The sequence below is a fragment of the Salmo salar genome, chromosome 06 (genome assembly GCF_965601325.2).
Source record: "Salmo salar chromosome 06, fSalSal1, whole genome shotgun sequence".
NCBI lineage: Eukaryota > Metazoa > Chordata > Actinopteri > Salmoniformes > Salmonidae > Salmo > Salmo salar.
In genome coordinates, this window is record NC_138296.1 from 51,603,326 (window position 1) to 51,620,089 (window position 16,764).

Consider the following 16,764-nt stretch of genomic DNA (forward strand, 5'->3'; position numbering starts at 1 on the left):
TAATCATGAAATACAGAAATAAACAGTTTTTCGTAAACAAGGTCTAAATCATGTTTGAGTCACTCTGTAAGTACCATTTTTGCTGTACTGCTTAATCCAGATGATAGGAACACTGTTGACACTTTTCAGCAAGTTGCAATCATGAAATACAGAAATAAACAGTTTTTCATAAATAAGGTCTAAATCATGTTTGAGTCACTCTGTAAGTACAATTTTGCTGTACTGTTTAAACTCGATGATAGGAACACTGTTGACACTTTTCAGCAAGTTGCAATCATGAAATACAGAAATAAACAGTTTTTCATAAACAAGGTCTAAATCATGTTTGAGTCACTCTGTAAGTACCATTGTTGCCGTACATCTTAATCCAGATGATAGGAACACTGTTGACACTTTTCAGCAAGTTGCAATCATGAAATACAGAAATAAACAGTTTTTCATAAACAAGGTCTAAATCATGTTTGAGTCACTCTGTAAGTACCATTGTTGCCGTACAGCTTAATCCAGATGATAGGAACACTGTTGACACTTTTCAGCAAGTTGCAATCATGAAATACAGAAATAAACAGTTTTTCATAAACAAGGTCTAAATCATGTTTGAGTCACTCTGTAAGTACCATTTTTGCTGTACTGCTTAATCCAGATGATAGGAAAACTGTTGACACTTTTCAGCAAGTTGTAATCATGAAATACAGAAATAAACAGTTTTTCATAAACAAGGTCTAAATCATGTTTGAGTCACTCTGTAAGTACCATTTTTGCTGTACTGCTTAATCCAGATGATAGGAACACTGTTGACACTTTTCAGCAAGTTGCAATCATGAAATACAGAAATAAACAGTTTTTCATAAATAAGGTCTAAATCATGTTTGAGTCACTCTGTAAGTACAATTTTGCTGTACTGTTTAAACTCGATGATAGGAACACTGTTGACACTTTTCAGCAAGTTGCAATCATGAAATACAGAAATAAACAGTTTTTCATAAACAAGGTCTAAATAATGTTTGAGTCACTCTGTAAGTACCATTGTTGCCGTACAGCTTAATCCAGATGATAGGAACACTGTTGACACTTTTCAGCAAGTTGCAATCATGAAATACAGAAATAAACAGTTTTTCATAAACAAGGTCTAAATCATGTTTGAGTCACTCTGTAAGTACCATTTTGCTGTACAGTTTAAACTCGATGATAGGAACACTGTTGACACTTTTCAACAAGTTGCAATCATGAAATACAGAAATAAACAGTTTTTCATAAACAAGGTCTAAATCATGTTTGAGTCACTCTGTAAGTACAAATTTCCTGTACTGTTTAAACTCGATGATAGGGAAAGTGTTGACAATTTTCAGCAAGTTGCAATCATGAAATACAGAAATAAACAGTTTTTCATAAATAAGGTCTAAATCATGTTTGAGTCACACTGTAAGTACAATTTTGCTGTACTGTTTAAACTCAATGATAGGAACAGTGTTGACACTTTTCAGCAAGTTGCAATCATGAAATACAGAAATAAACAGTTTTTCATAAACAAGGTCTAAATCATGTTTGAGTCACTCTGTAAGTACCATTGTTGCTGTACAGCTTAATCCAGATGATAGGAACACTGTTGACACTTTTCAGCAAGTTGCAATCATTAAATACAGAAATAAACAGTTTTTCATAAACAAGGTCTAAATCATGTTTGAGTCACTCTGTAAGTACCATTTTGCTGTACAGTTTAAACTCGATGATAGGAACACTGTTGACACTTTTCAACAAGTTGCAATCATGAAATACAGAAATAAACAGTTTTTCATAAACAAGGTCTAAATCATGTTTGAGTCACTCTGTAAGTACCATTGTTGCTGTACAGCTTAATCCAGATGATAGGAACACTGTTGACACTTTTCAGCAAGTTGCAATCATGAAATACAGAAATAAACAGTTTTTCATAAATAAGGTCTAAATCATGTTTGAGTCACTCTGTAAGTACAATTTTGCTGTACTGTTTAAACTCAATGATACGAACAGTGTTGACACTTTTCAGCAAGTTGCAATCATGAAATACAGAAATAAACAGTTTTTCATAAACAAGGTCTAAATCATGTTTGAGTCACTCTGTAAGTACCATTGTTGCCGTACAGCTTAATCCAGATGATAGGAACACTGTTGACACTTTTCAGCAAGTTGCAATCATGAAATACAGAAATAAACAGTTTTTCATAAACAAGGTCTAAATCATGTTTGAGTCACTCTGTAAGTACCATTTTAGTGTACAGTTTAAACTCGATGATAGGAACACTGTTGACACTTTTCAACAAGTTGCAATCATGAAATACATAAATAAACAGTTTTTCATAAACAAGGTCTAAATCATGTTTGAGTCACTCTGTAAGTACCATTGTTGCTGTACAGCTTAATCCAGATGATAGGAACACTGTTGACACTTTTCAGCAAGTTGCAATCATGAAATACAGAAATAAAGAGTTTTTCATAAACAAGGTCTAAATCATGTTTGAGTCACTCTGTAAGTACAATTTTGCTGTACTGTTTAAACTCAATGATACGAACAGTGTTGACACTTTTCAGCAAGTTGCAATCATGAAATACAGAAATAAACAGTTTTTCATAAATAAGGTCTAAATCATGTTTGAGTCACTCTGTAAGTACCATTGTTGCCGTACAGCTTAATCCAGATGATAGGAACACTGCTGACACTTTTCAGCAAGTTGCAATCATGAAATACAGAAATAAACAGTTTTTCATAAACAAAGTCTAAATCATGTTTGAGTCACTCTGTAAGTACCATTTTTGCTGTACTGCTTAATCCAGATGATAGGAACACTGTTGACACTTTTCAGCAAGTTGCAATCATGAAATACAGAAATAAACAGTTTTTCATAAACAAGGTCTAAATCATGTTTGAGTCACTCTGTAAGTACCATTTTGCTGTACAGTTTAAACTCGATGATAGGAACACTGTTGACACTTTTCAACAAGTTGCAATCATGAAATACAGAAATAAACAGTTTTTCATAAACAAGGTCTAAATCATGTTTGAGTCACTCTGTAAGTACAAATTTCCTGTACTGTTTAAACTCGATGATAGGGAAAGTGTTGACACTTTTCAGCAAGTTGCAATCATGAAATACAGAAATAAACAGTTTTTCATAAATAAGGTCTAAATCATGTTTGAGTCACACTGTAAGTACAATTTTGCTGTACTGTTTAAACTCAATGATAGGAACAGTGTTGACACTTTTCAGCAAGTTGCAATCATGAAATACAGAAATAAACAGTTTTTCATAAACAAGGTCTAAATCATGTTTGAGTCACTCTGTAAGTACCATTGTTGCTGTACAGCTTAATCCAGATGATAGGAACACTGTTGACACTTTTCAGCAAGTTGCAATCATTAAATACAGAAATAAACAGTTTTTCATAAACAAGGTCTAAATCATGTTTGAGTCACTCTGTAAGTACCATTTTGCTGTACAGTTTAAACTCGATGATAGGAACACTGTTGACACTTTTCAACAAGTTGCAATCATGAAATACAGAAATAAACAGTTTTTCATAAACAAGGTCTAAATCATGTTTGAGTCACTCTGTAAGTACCATTGTTGCTGTACAGCTTAATCCAGATGATAGGAACACTGTTGACACTTTTCAGCAAGTTGCAATCATGAAATACAGAAATAAACAGTTTTTCATAAATAAGGTCTAAATCATGTTTGAGTCACTCTGTAAGTACAATTTTGCTGTACTGTTTAAACTCAATGATACGAACAGTGTTGACACTTTTCAGCAAGTTGCAATCATGAAATACAGAAATAAACAGTTTTTCATAAACAAGGTCTAAATCATGTTTGAGTCACTCTGTAAGTACCATTGTTGCCGTACAGCTTAATCCAGATGATAGGAACACTGTTGACACTTTTCAGCAAGTTGCAATCATGAAATACAGAAATAAACAGTTTTTCATAAACAAGGTCTAAATCATGTTTGAGTCACTCTGTAAGTACCATTTTAGTGTACAGTTTAAACTCGATGATAGGAACACTGTTGACACTTTTCAACAAGTTGCAATCATGAAATACATAAATAAACAGTTTTTCATAAACAAGGTCTAAATCATGTTTGAGTCACTCTGTAAGTACCATTGTTGCTGTACAGCTTAATCCAGATGATAGGAACACTGTTGACACTTTTCAGCAAGTTGCAATCATGAAATACAGAAATAAAGAGTTTTTCATAAACAAGGTCTAAATCATGTTTGAGTCACTCTGTAAGTACAATTTTGCTGTACTGTTTAAACTCAATGATACGAACAGTGTTGACACTTTTCAGCAAGTTGCAATCATGAAATACAGAAATAAACAGTTTTTCATAAATAAGGTCTAAATCATGTTTGAGTCACTCTGTAAGTACCATTGTTGCCGTACAGCTTAATCCAGATGATAGGAACACTGCTGACACTTTTCAGCAAGTTGCAATCATGAAATACAGAAATAAACAGTTTTTCATAAACAAAGTCTAAATCATGTTTGAGTCACTCTGTAAGTACCATTTTTGCTGTACTGCTTAATCCAGATGATAGGAACACTGTTGACACTTTTCAGCAAGTTGCAATCATGAAATACAGAAATAAACAGTTTTTCATAAATAAGGTCTAAATCATGTTTGAGTCACTCTGTAAGTACAATTTTGCTGTACTGTTTAAACTCAATGATACGAACAGTGTTGAGACTTTTCAGCAAGTTGCAATCATGAAATACAGAAATAAACAGTTTTTCATAAACAAGGTCTAAATCATGTTTGAGTCACTCTGTAAGTACCATTGTTGCCGTACAGCTTAATCCAGATGATAGGAACACTGTTGACACTTTTCAGCAAGTTGCAATCATGAAATACAGAAATAAACAGTTTTTCATAAACAAGGTCTAAATCATGTTTGAGTCACTCTGTAAGTACCATTGTTGCCGTACAGCTTAATCCAGATGATAGGAACACTGTTGACACTTTTCAGCAAGTTGCAATCATGAAATACAGAAATAAACAGTTTTTCATAAACAAGGTCTAAATCATGTTTGAGTCACTCTGTAAGTACCATTTTAGTGTACAGTTTAAACTCGATGATAGGAACACTGTTGACACTTTTCAACAAGTTGCAATCATGAAATACATAAATAAACAGTTTTTCATAAACAAGGTATAAATCATGTTTGAGTCACTCTGTAAGTACCATTGTTGCTGTACAGCTTAATCCAGATGATAGGAACACTGTTGACACTTTTCAGCAAGTTGCAATCATGAAATACAGAAATAAACAGTTTTTCATAAACAAGGTCTAAATCATGTTTGAGTCACTCTGTAAGTACCATTTTGCTGTACAGTTTAAACTCGATGATAGGAACACTGTTGACACTTTTCAACAAGTTGCAATCATTAAATACAGAAATAAACAGTTTTTCATAAACAAGGTCTAAATCATGTTTGAGTCACTCTGTAAGTACCATTGTTGCTGTACAGCTTAATCCAGATGATAGGAACACTGTTGACACTTTTCAGCAAGTTGCAATCATGAAATACAGAAATAAACAGTTTTTCATAAATAAGGTCTAAATCATGTTTGAGTCACTCTGTAAGTACAATTTTGCTGTACTGTTTAAACTCAATGATACGAACAGTGTTGACACTTTTCAGCAAGTTGCAATCATGAAATACAGAAATAAACAGTTTTTCATAAACAAGGTCTAAATCATGTTTGAGTCACTCTGTAAGTACCATTGTTGCCGTACAGCTTAATCCAGATGATAGGAACACTGTTGACACTTTTCAGCAAGTTGCAATCATGAAATACAGAAATAAACAGTTTTTCATAAACAAGGTCTAAATCATGTTTGAGTCACTCTGTAAGTACCATTTTAGTGTACAGTTTAAACTCGATGATAGGAACACTGTTGACACTTTTCAACAAGTTGCAATCATGAAATACAGAAATAAACAGTTTTTCATAAACAAGGTCTAAATCATGTTTGAGTCACTCTGTAAGTACCATTGTTGCCGTACAGCTTAATCCAGATGATAGGAACACTGTTGACACTTTTCAGCAAGTTGCAATCATGAAATACAGAAATAAACAGTTTTTCATAAACAAGGTCTAAATCATGTTTGAGTCACTCTGTAAGTACCATTTTAGTGTACAGTTTAAACTCGATGATAGGAACACTGTTGACACTTTTCAACAAGTTGCAATCATGAAATACAGAAATAAACAGTTTTTCATAAACAAGGTCTAAATCATGTTTGAGTCACTCTGTAAGTACCATTGTTGCCGTACAGCTTAATCCAGATGATAGGAACACTGTTGACACTTTTCAGCAAGTTGCAATCATGAAATACAGAAATAAACAGTTTTTCATAAACAAGGTCTAAATCATGTTTGAGTCACTCTGTAAGTACCATTGTTGCCGTACAGCTTAATCCAGATGATAGGAACACTGTTGACACTTTTCAGCAAGTTGCAATCATGAAATACAGAAATAAACAGTTTTTCATAAACAAGGTCTAAATCATGTTTGAGTCACTCTGTAAGTACCATTTTAGTGTACAGTTTAAACTCGATGATAGGAACACTGTTGACACTTTTCAACAAGTTGCAATCATGAAATACATAAATAAACAGTTTTTCATAAACAAGGTATAAATCATGTTTGAGTCACTCTGTAAGTACCATTGTTGCTGTACAGCTTAATCCAGATGATAGGAACACTGTTGACACTTTTCAGCAAGTTGCAATCATGAAATACAGAAATAAACAGTTTTTCATAAACAAGGTCTAAATCATGTTTGAGTCACTCTGTAAGTACCATTTTGCTGTACAGTTTAAACTCGATGATAGGAACACTGTTGACACTTTTCAACAAGTTGCAATCATTAAATACAGAAATAAACAGTTTTTCATAAACAAGGTCTAAATCATGTTTGAGTCACTCTGTAAGTACCATTGTTGCTGTACAGCTTAATCCAGATGATAGGAACACTGTTGACACTTTTCAGCAAGTTGCAATCATGAAATACAGAAATAAACAGTTTTTCATAAATAAGGTCTAAATCATGTTTGAGTCACTCTGTAAGTACAATTTTGCTGTACTGTTTAAACTCAATGATACGAACAGTGTTGACACTTTTCAGCAAGTTGCAATCATGAAATACAGAAATAAACAGTTTTTCATAAACAAGGTCTAAATCATGTTTGAGTCACTCTGTAAGTACCATTGTTGCCGTACAGCTTAATCCAGATGATAGGAACACTGTTGACACTTTTCAGCAAGTTGCAATCATGAAATACAGAAATAAACAGTTTTTCATAAACAAGGTCTAAATCATGTTTGAGTCACTCTGTAAGTACCATTTTAGTGTACAGTTTAAACTCGATGATAGGAACACTGTTGACACTTTTCAACAAGTTGCAATCATGAAATACATAAATAAACAGTTTTTCATAAACAAGGTCTAAATCATGTTTGAGTCACTCTGTAAGTACCATTGTTGCTGTACAGCTTAATCCAGATGATAGGAACACTGTTGACACTTTTCAGCAAGTTGCAATCATGAAATACAGAAATAAACAGTTTTTCATAAATAAGGTCTAAATCATGTTTGAGTCACTCTGTAAGTACAATTTTGCTGTACTGTTTAAACTCAATGATACGAACAGTGTTGACACTTTTCTGCAAGTTGCAATCATGAAATACAGAAATAAACAGTTTTTCATAAACAAGGTCTAAATCATGTTTGAGTCACTCTGTAAGTACCATTGTTGCCGTACAGCTTAATCCAGATGATAGGAACACTGTTGACACTTTTCAGCAAGTTGCAATCATGAAATACAGAAATAAACAGTTTTTCATAAACAAGGTCTAAATCATGTTTGAGTCACTCTGTAAGTACCATTGTTGCCGTACAGCTTAATCCAGATGATAGGAACACTGTTGACACTTTTCAGCAAGTTGCAATCATGAAATACAGAAATAAACAGTTTTTCATAAACAAGGTCTAAATCATGTTTGAGTCACTCTGTAAGTACCATTTTTGCTGTACTGCTTAATCCAGATGATAGGAACACTGTTGACACTTTTCAGCAAGTTGCAATCATGAAATACAGAAATAAACAGTTTTTCATAAACAAGGTCTAAATCATGTTTGAGTCACTCTGTAAGTACCATTGTTGCCGTACAGCTTAATCCAGATGATAGGAACACTGTTGACACTTTTCAGCAAGTTGCAATCATGAAATACAGAAATAAACCGTTTTTCATAAACAAGGTCTAAATCATGTTTGAGTCACTCTGTAAGTACCATTTTTGCTGTACTGCTTAATCCAGATGATAGGAACACTGTTGACACTTTTCAGCAAGTTGCAATCATGAAATACAGAAATAAACAGTTTTTCATAAACAAGGTCTAAATCATGTTTGAGTCACTCTGTAAGTACAAATTTCCTGTACTGTTTAAACTCGATGATAGGGAAAGTGTTGACACTTTTCAGCAAGTTGCAATCATGAAATACAGAAATAAACAGTTTTTCATAAATAAGGTCTAAATCATGTTTGAGTCACACTGTAAGTACAATTTTGCTGTACTGTTTAAACTCAATGATAGGAACAGTGTTGACACTTTTCAGCAAGTTGCAATCATGAAATACAGAAATAAACAGTTTTTCATAAACAAGGTCTAAATCATGTTTGAGTCACTCTGTAAGTACCATTGTTGCCGTACAGCTTAATCCAGATGATAGGAACACTGTTGACACTTTTCAGCAAGTTGCAATCATGAAATACAGAAATAAACAGTTTTTCATAAACAAGGTCTAAATCATGTTTGAGTCACTCTGTAAGTACCATTTTAGTGTACAGTTTAAACTCGATGATAGGAACACTGTTGACACTTTTCAACAAGTTGCAATCATGAAATACATAAATAAACAGTTTTTCATAAACAAGGTATAAATCATGTTTGAGTCACTCTGTAAGTACCATTGTTGCTGTACAGCTTAATCCAGATGATAGGAACACTGTTGACACTTTTCAGCAAGTTGCAATCATGAAATACAGAAATAAACAGTTTTTCATAAACAAGGTCTAAATCATGTTTGAGTCACTCTGTAAGTACCATTTTGCTGTACAGTTTAAACTCGATGATAGGAACACTGTTGACACTTTTCAACAAGTTGCAATCATGAAATACAGAAATAAACAGTTTTTCATAAACAAGGTCTAAATCATGTTTGAGTCACTCTGTAAGTACCATTGTTGCCGTACAGCTTAATCCAGATGATAGGAACACTGTTGACACTTTTCAGCAAGTTGCAATCATGAAATACAGAAATAAACAGTTTTTCATAAACAAGGTCTAAATCATGTTTGAGTCACTCTGTAAGTACCATTGTTGCCGTACAGCTTAATCCAGATGATAGGAACACTGTTGACACTTTTCAGCAAGTTGCAATCATGAAATACAGAAATAAACAGTTTTTCATAAACAAGGTCTAAATCATGTTTGAGTCACTCTGTAAGTACCATTTTAGTGTACAGTTTAAACTCGATGATAGGAACACTGTTGACACTTTTCAACAAGTTGCAATCATGAAATACATAAATAAACAGTTTTTCATAAACAAGGTATAAATCATGTTTGAGTCACTCTGTAAGTACCATTGTTGCTGTACAGCTTAATCCAGATGATAGGAACACTGTTGACACTTTTCAGCAAGTTGCAATCATGAAATACAGAAATAAACAGTTTTTCATAAACAAGGTCTAAATCATGTTTGAGTCACTCTGTAAGTACCATTTTGCTGTACAGTTTAAACTCGATGATAGGAACACTGTTGACACTTTTCAACAAGTTGCAATCATTAAATACAGAAATAAACAGTTTTTCATAAACAAGGTCTAAATCATGTTTGAGTCACTCTGTAAGTACCATTGTTGCTGTACAGCTTAATCCAGATGATAGGAACACTGTTGACACTTTTCAGCAAGTTGCAATCATGAAATACAGAAATAAACAGTTTTTCATAAATAAGGTCTAAATCATGTTTGAGTCACTCTGTAAGTACAATTTTGCTGTACTGTTTAAACTCAATGATACGAACAGTGTTGACACTTTTCAGCAAGTTGCAATCATGAAATACAGAAATAAACAGTTTTTCATAAACAAGGTCTAAATCATGTTTGAGTCACTCTGTAAGTACCATTGTTGCCGTACAGCTTAATCCAGATGATAGGAACACTGTTGACACTTTTCAGCAAGTTGCAATCATGAAATACAGAAATAAACAGTTTTTCATAAACAAGGTCTAAATCATGTTTGAGTCACTCTGTAAGTACCATTTTAGTGTACAGTTTAAACTCGATGATAGGAACACTGTTGACACTTTTCAACAAGTTGCAATCATGAAATACATAAATAAACAGTTTTTCATAAACAAGGTCTAAATCATGTTTGAGTCACTCTGTAAGTACCATTGTTGCTGTACAGCTTAATCCAGATGATAGGAACACTGTTGACACTTTTCAGCAAGTTGCAATCATGAAATACAGAAATAAACAGTTTTTCATAAATAAGGTCTAAATCATGTTTGAGTCACTCTGTAAGTACAATTTTGCTGTACTGTTTAAACTCAATGATACGAACAGTGTTGACACTTTTCTGCAAGTTGCAATCATGAAATACAGAAATAAACAGTTTTTCATAAACAAGGTCTAAATCATGTTTGAGTCACTCTGTAAGTACCATTGTTGCCGTACAGCTTAATCCAGATGATAGGAACACTGTTGACACTTTTCAGCAAGTTGCAATCATGAAATACAGAAATAAACAGTTTTTCATAAACAAGGTCTAAATCATGTTTGAGTCACTCTGTAAGTACCATTGTTGCCGTACAGCTTAATCCAGATGATAGGAACACTGTTGACACTTTTCAGCAAGTTGCAATCATGAAATACAGAAATAAACAGTTTTTCATAAACAAGGTCTAAATCATGTTTGAGTCACTCTGTAAGTACCATTTTTGCTGTACTGCTTAATCCAGATGATAGGAACACTGTTGACACTTTTCAGCAAGTTGCAATCATGAAATACAGAAATAAACAGTTTTTCATAAACAAGGTCTAAATCATGTTTGAGTCACTCTGTAAGTACCATTGTTGCCGTACAGCTTAATCCAGATGATAGGAACACTGTTGACACTTTTCAGCAAGTTGCAATCATGAAATACAGAAATAAACCGTTTTTCATAAACAAGGTCTAAATCATGTTTGAGTCACTCTGTAAGTACCATTTTTGCTGTACTGCTTAATCCAGATGATAGGAACACTGTTGACACTTTTCAGCAAGTTGCAATCATGAAATACAGAAATAAACAGTTTTTCATAAACAAGGTCTAAATCATGTTTGAGTCACTCTGTAAGTACAAATTTCCTGTACTGTTTAAACTCGATGATAGGGAAAGTGTTGACACTTTTCAGCAAGTTGCAATCATGAAATACAGAAATAAACAGTTTTTCATAAATAAGGTCTAAATCATGTTTGAGTCACACTGTAAGTACAATTTTGCTGTACTGTTTAAACTCAATGATAGGAACAGTGTTGACACTTTTCAGCAAGTTGCAATCATGAAATACAGAAATAAACAGTTTTTCATAAACAAGGTCTAAATCATGTTTGAGTCACTCTGTAAGTACCATTGTTGCCGTACAGCTTAATCCAGATGATAGGAACACTGCTGACACTTTTCAGCAAGTTGCAATCATGAAATACAGAAATAAACCGTTTTTCATAAACAAGGTCTAAATCATGTTTGAGTCACTCTGTAAGTACAAATTTGCTGTACTGTTTAAACTCGATGATAGGGAAAGTGTTGACACTTTTCAGCAAGTTGCAATCATGAAATACAGAAATAAACAGTTTTTCATAAATAAGGTCTAAATCATGTTTGAGTCACACTGTAAGTACAATTTTGCTGTACTGTTTAAACTCAATGATAGGAACAGTGTTGACACTTTTCTGCAAGTTGCAATCATGAAATACAGAAATAAACAGTTTTTCATAAACAAGGTCTAAATCATGTTTGAGTCACTCTGTAAGTACCATTGTTGCCGTACAGCTTAATCCAGATGATAGGAACACTGCTGACACTTTTCAGCAAGTTGCAATCATGAAATACAGAAATAAACAGTTTTTCATAAACAAGGTCTAAATCATGTTTGAGTCACTCTGTAAGTACCATTTTTGCTGTACTGCTTAATCCCGATGATAGGAACACTGTTGACACATTTCAGCAAGTTGCAATCATGAAATACAGAAATAAACAGTTTTTCATAAACAAGGTCTAAATCATGTTTGAGTCACTCTGTAAGTACAATTTTGCTGTACTGTTTAAACTCGATGATAGGAACACTGTTGACACTTTTCAGCAAGTTGCAATCATGAAATACAGAAATAAACAGTTTTTCATAAACAAGGTCTAAATCATGTTTGAGTCACTCTGTAAGTACCATTTTTGCTGTACTGCTTAATCCAGAAGATAGGAACACTGTTGACACTTTTCAGCAAGTTGCAATCATGAAATACAGAAATAAACAGTTTTTCATAAACAAGGTCTAAATCATGTTTGAGTCACTCTGTAAGTACCATTGTTGCCGTACAGCTTAATCCAGATGATAGGAACACTGCTGACACTTTTCAGCAAGTTGCAATCATGAAATACAGAAATAAACAGTTTTTCATAAACAAAGTCTAAATCATGTTTGAGTCACTCTGTAAGTACCATTTTTGCTGTACTGCTTAATCCAGATGATAGGAACACTGTTGACACTTTTCAGCAAGTTGCAATCATGAAATACAGAAGTAAACAGTTTTTCATAAATAAGGTCTAAATCATGTTTGAGTCACTCTGTAAGTACAATTTTGCTGTACTGTTTAAACTCGATGATAGGAACACTGTTGACACTTTTCAGCAAGTTGCAATCATGAAATACAGAAATAAACAGTTTTTCATAAACAAGGTCTAAATCATGTTTGAGTAACTCTGTAAGTACCATTTTTGCTGTACTGCTTAATCCAGATGATAGGAACACTGTTGACACTTTTCAGCAAGTTGCAATCATGAAATACAGAAATAAACCGTTTTTCTTAAATAAGGTCTAAATCATGTTTGAGTCACTCTGTAAATACAATTTTGCTGTACTGTTTAAACTCGATGATAGGAACACTGTTGACACTTTTCAGCAAGTTGCAATCATGAAATACAGAAATAAACAGTTTATCATAAATAAGGTCTAAATCATGTTTGAGTCACTCTGTAAGTACAATTTTGCTGTACTGTTTAAACTCGATGATAGGAACACTGTTGACACTTTTCAGCAAGTTGCAATCATGAAATACAGAAATAAACAGTTTTTCATAAACAAGGTCTAAATCATGTTTGAGTAACTCTGTAAGTACCATTTTTGCTGTACTGCTTAATCCAGAAGATAGGAACACTGTTGACACTTTTCAGCAAGTTGCAATCATGAAATACAGAAATAAACAGTTTTTCATAAACAAGGTCTAAATCATGTTTGAGTCACTCTGTAAGTACCATTGTTGCCGTACAGCTTAATCCAGATGATAGGAACACTGCTGACACTTTTCAGCAAGTTGCAATCATGAAATACAGAAATAAACAGTTTTTCATAAACAAAGTCTAAATCATGTTTGAGTCACTCTGTAAGTACCATTTTTGCTGTACTGCTTAATCCAGATGATAGGAACACTGTTGACACTTTTCAGCAAGTTGCAATCATGAAATACAGAAATAAACAGTTTTTCATAAATAAGGTCTAAATCATGTTTGAGTCACTCTGTAAGTACAATTTTGCTGTACTGTTTAAACTCGATGATAGGAACACTGTTGACACTTTTCAGCAAGTTGCAATCATGAAATACAGAAATAAACAGTTTTTCATAAATAAGGTCTAAATCATGTTTGAGTCACTCTGTAAGTACAATTTTGCTGTACTGTTTAAACTCGATGATAGGAACACTGTTGACACTTTTCAGCAAGTTGCAATCATGAAATACAGAAATAAACAGTTTTTCATAAACAAGGTCTAAATCATGTTTGAGTAACTCTGTAAGTACCATTTTTGCTGTACTGCTTAATCCAGAAGATAGGAACACTGTTGACACTTTTCAGCAAGTTGCAATCATGAAATACAGAAATAAACAGTTTTTCATAAACAAGGTCTAAATCATGTTTGAGTCACACTGTAAGTACAATTTTGCTGTACTGTTTAAACTCAATGATAGGAACAGTGTTGACACTTTTCAGCAAGTTGCAATCATGAAATACAGAAATAAACAGTTTTTCATAAACAAGGTCTAAATCATGTTTGAGTCACTCTGTAAGTACCATTGTTGCCGTACAGCTTAATCCAGATGATAGGAACACTGCTGACACTTTTCAGCAAGTTGCAATCATGAAATACAGAAATAAACAGTTTTTCATAAACAAGGTCTAAATCATGTTTGAGTCACTCTGTAAGTACCATTTTTGCTGTACTGCTTAATCCCGATGATAGGAACACTGTTGACACTTTTCAGCAAGTTGCAATCATGAAATACAGAAATAAACAGTTTTTCATAAATAAGGTCTAAATCATGTTTGAGTCACTCTGTAAGTACAATTTTGCTGTACTGTTTAAACTCGATGATAGGAACACTTTTGACACTTTTCAGCAAGTTGCAATCATGAAATACAGAAATAAACAGTTTTTCATAAACAAGGTCTAAATCATGTTTGAGTCACTCTGTAAGTACCATTTTTGCCGTACTGCTTAATCCAGATGATAGGAACAGTGTTGACACTTTTCAGCAAGTTGCAATCATGAAATACAGAAATAAACAGTTTTTCATAAACAAGGTCTAAATCATGTTTGAGTCACTCTGTAAGTACCATTGTTGCCGTACAGCTTAATCCAGATGATAGGAACACTGTTGACACTTTTCAGCAAGTTGCAATCATGAAATACAGAAATAAACAGTTTTTCATAAACAAGGTCTAAATCATGTTTGAGTCACTCTGTAAGTACCATTTTGCTGTACTGTTTAAACTCAGTGATACGAACAGTGTTGACACTTTTCAGCAAGTTGCAATCATGAAATACAGAAATAAACAGTTTTTCATAAACAAGGTCTAAATCATGTTTGAGTCACTCTGTAAGTACCATTGTTGCCGTACAGCTTAATCCAGATGATAGGAACACTGCTGACACTTTTCAGCAAGTTGCAATCATGAAATACAGAAATAAACAGTTTTTCATAAACAAAGTCGAAATCATGTTTGAGTCACTCTGTAAGTAACATTTTTGCTGTACTGCTTAATCCAGATGATAGGAACACTGTTGACACTTTTCAGCAAGTTGCAATCATGAAATACAGAAATAAACAGTTTTTCATAAACAAAGTCTAAATCATGTTTGAGTCACTCTGTAAGTACCATTTTTGCTGTACTGCTTAATCCAGATGATAGGAACACTGTTGACACTTTTCAGCAAGTTGCAATCATGAAATTCAGAAATAAAACGTTTTTCATAAACATGGTCTGAATCATGTTTGAGTCACTCTGTAAGTACCATTTTTTCTGTACTGCTTAATCCAGAAGATAGGAACACTGTTGACACTTTTCAGCAAGTTGCAATCATGAAATACAGAAATAAACAGTTTTTCATAAACAAGGTCTAAATCATGTTTGAGTCACTCTGTAAGTACCATTTTGCTGTACAGTTTAAACTCGATGATAGGAACACTGTTGACACTTTTCAACAAGTTGCAATCATGAAATACAGAAATAAACAGTTTTTCATAAACAAGGTCTAAATCATGTTTGAGTCACTCTGTAAGTACAAATTTGCTGTACTGTTTAAACTCGATGATAGGGAAAGTGTTGACACTTTTCAGCAAGTTGCAATCATGAAATACAGAAATAAACAGTTTTTCATAAATAAGGTCTAAATCATGTTTGAGTCACACTGTAAGTACAATTTTGCTGTACTGTTTAAACTCAATGATAGGAACAGTGTTGACACTTTTCAGCAAGTTGCAATCATGAAATACAGAAATAAACAGTTTTTCATAAACAAGGTCTAAATCATGTTTGAGTCACTCTGTAAGTACCATTGTTGCCGTACAGCTTAATCCAGATGATAGGAACACTGCTGACACTTTTCAGCAAGTTGCAATCATGAAATACAGAAATAAACAGTTTTTCATAAACAAAGTCTAAATCATGTTTGAGTCACTCTGTAAGTACCATTTTTGCTGTACTGCTTAATCCAGATGATAGGAACACTGTTGACACTTTTCAGCAAGTTGCAATCATGAAATACAGAAATAAACAGTTTTTCATAAATAAGGTCTAAATCATGTTTGAGTCACTCTGTAAGTACAATTTTGCTGTACTGTTTAAACTCGATGATAGGAACACTGTTGACACTTTTCAGCAAGTTGCAATCATGAAATACAGAAATAAACAGTTTTTCATAAATAAGGTCTAAATCATGTTTGAGTCACTCTGTAAGTACAATTTTGCTGTACTGTTTAAACTCGATGATAGGAACACTGTTGACACTTTTCAGCAAGTTGCAATCATGAAATACAGAAATAAACAGTTTTTCATAAACAAGGTCTAAATCATGTTTGAGTAACTCTGTAAGTACCATTTTTGCTGTACTG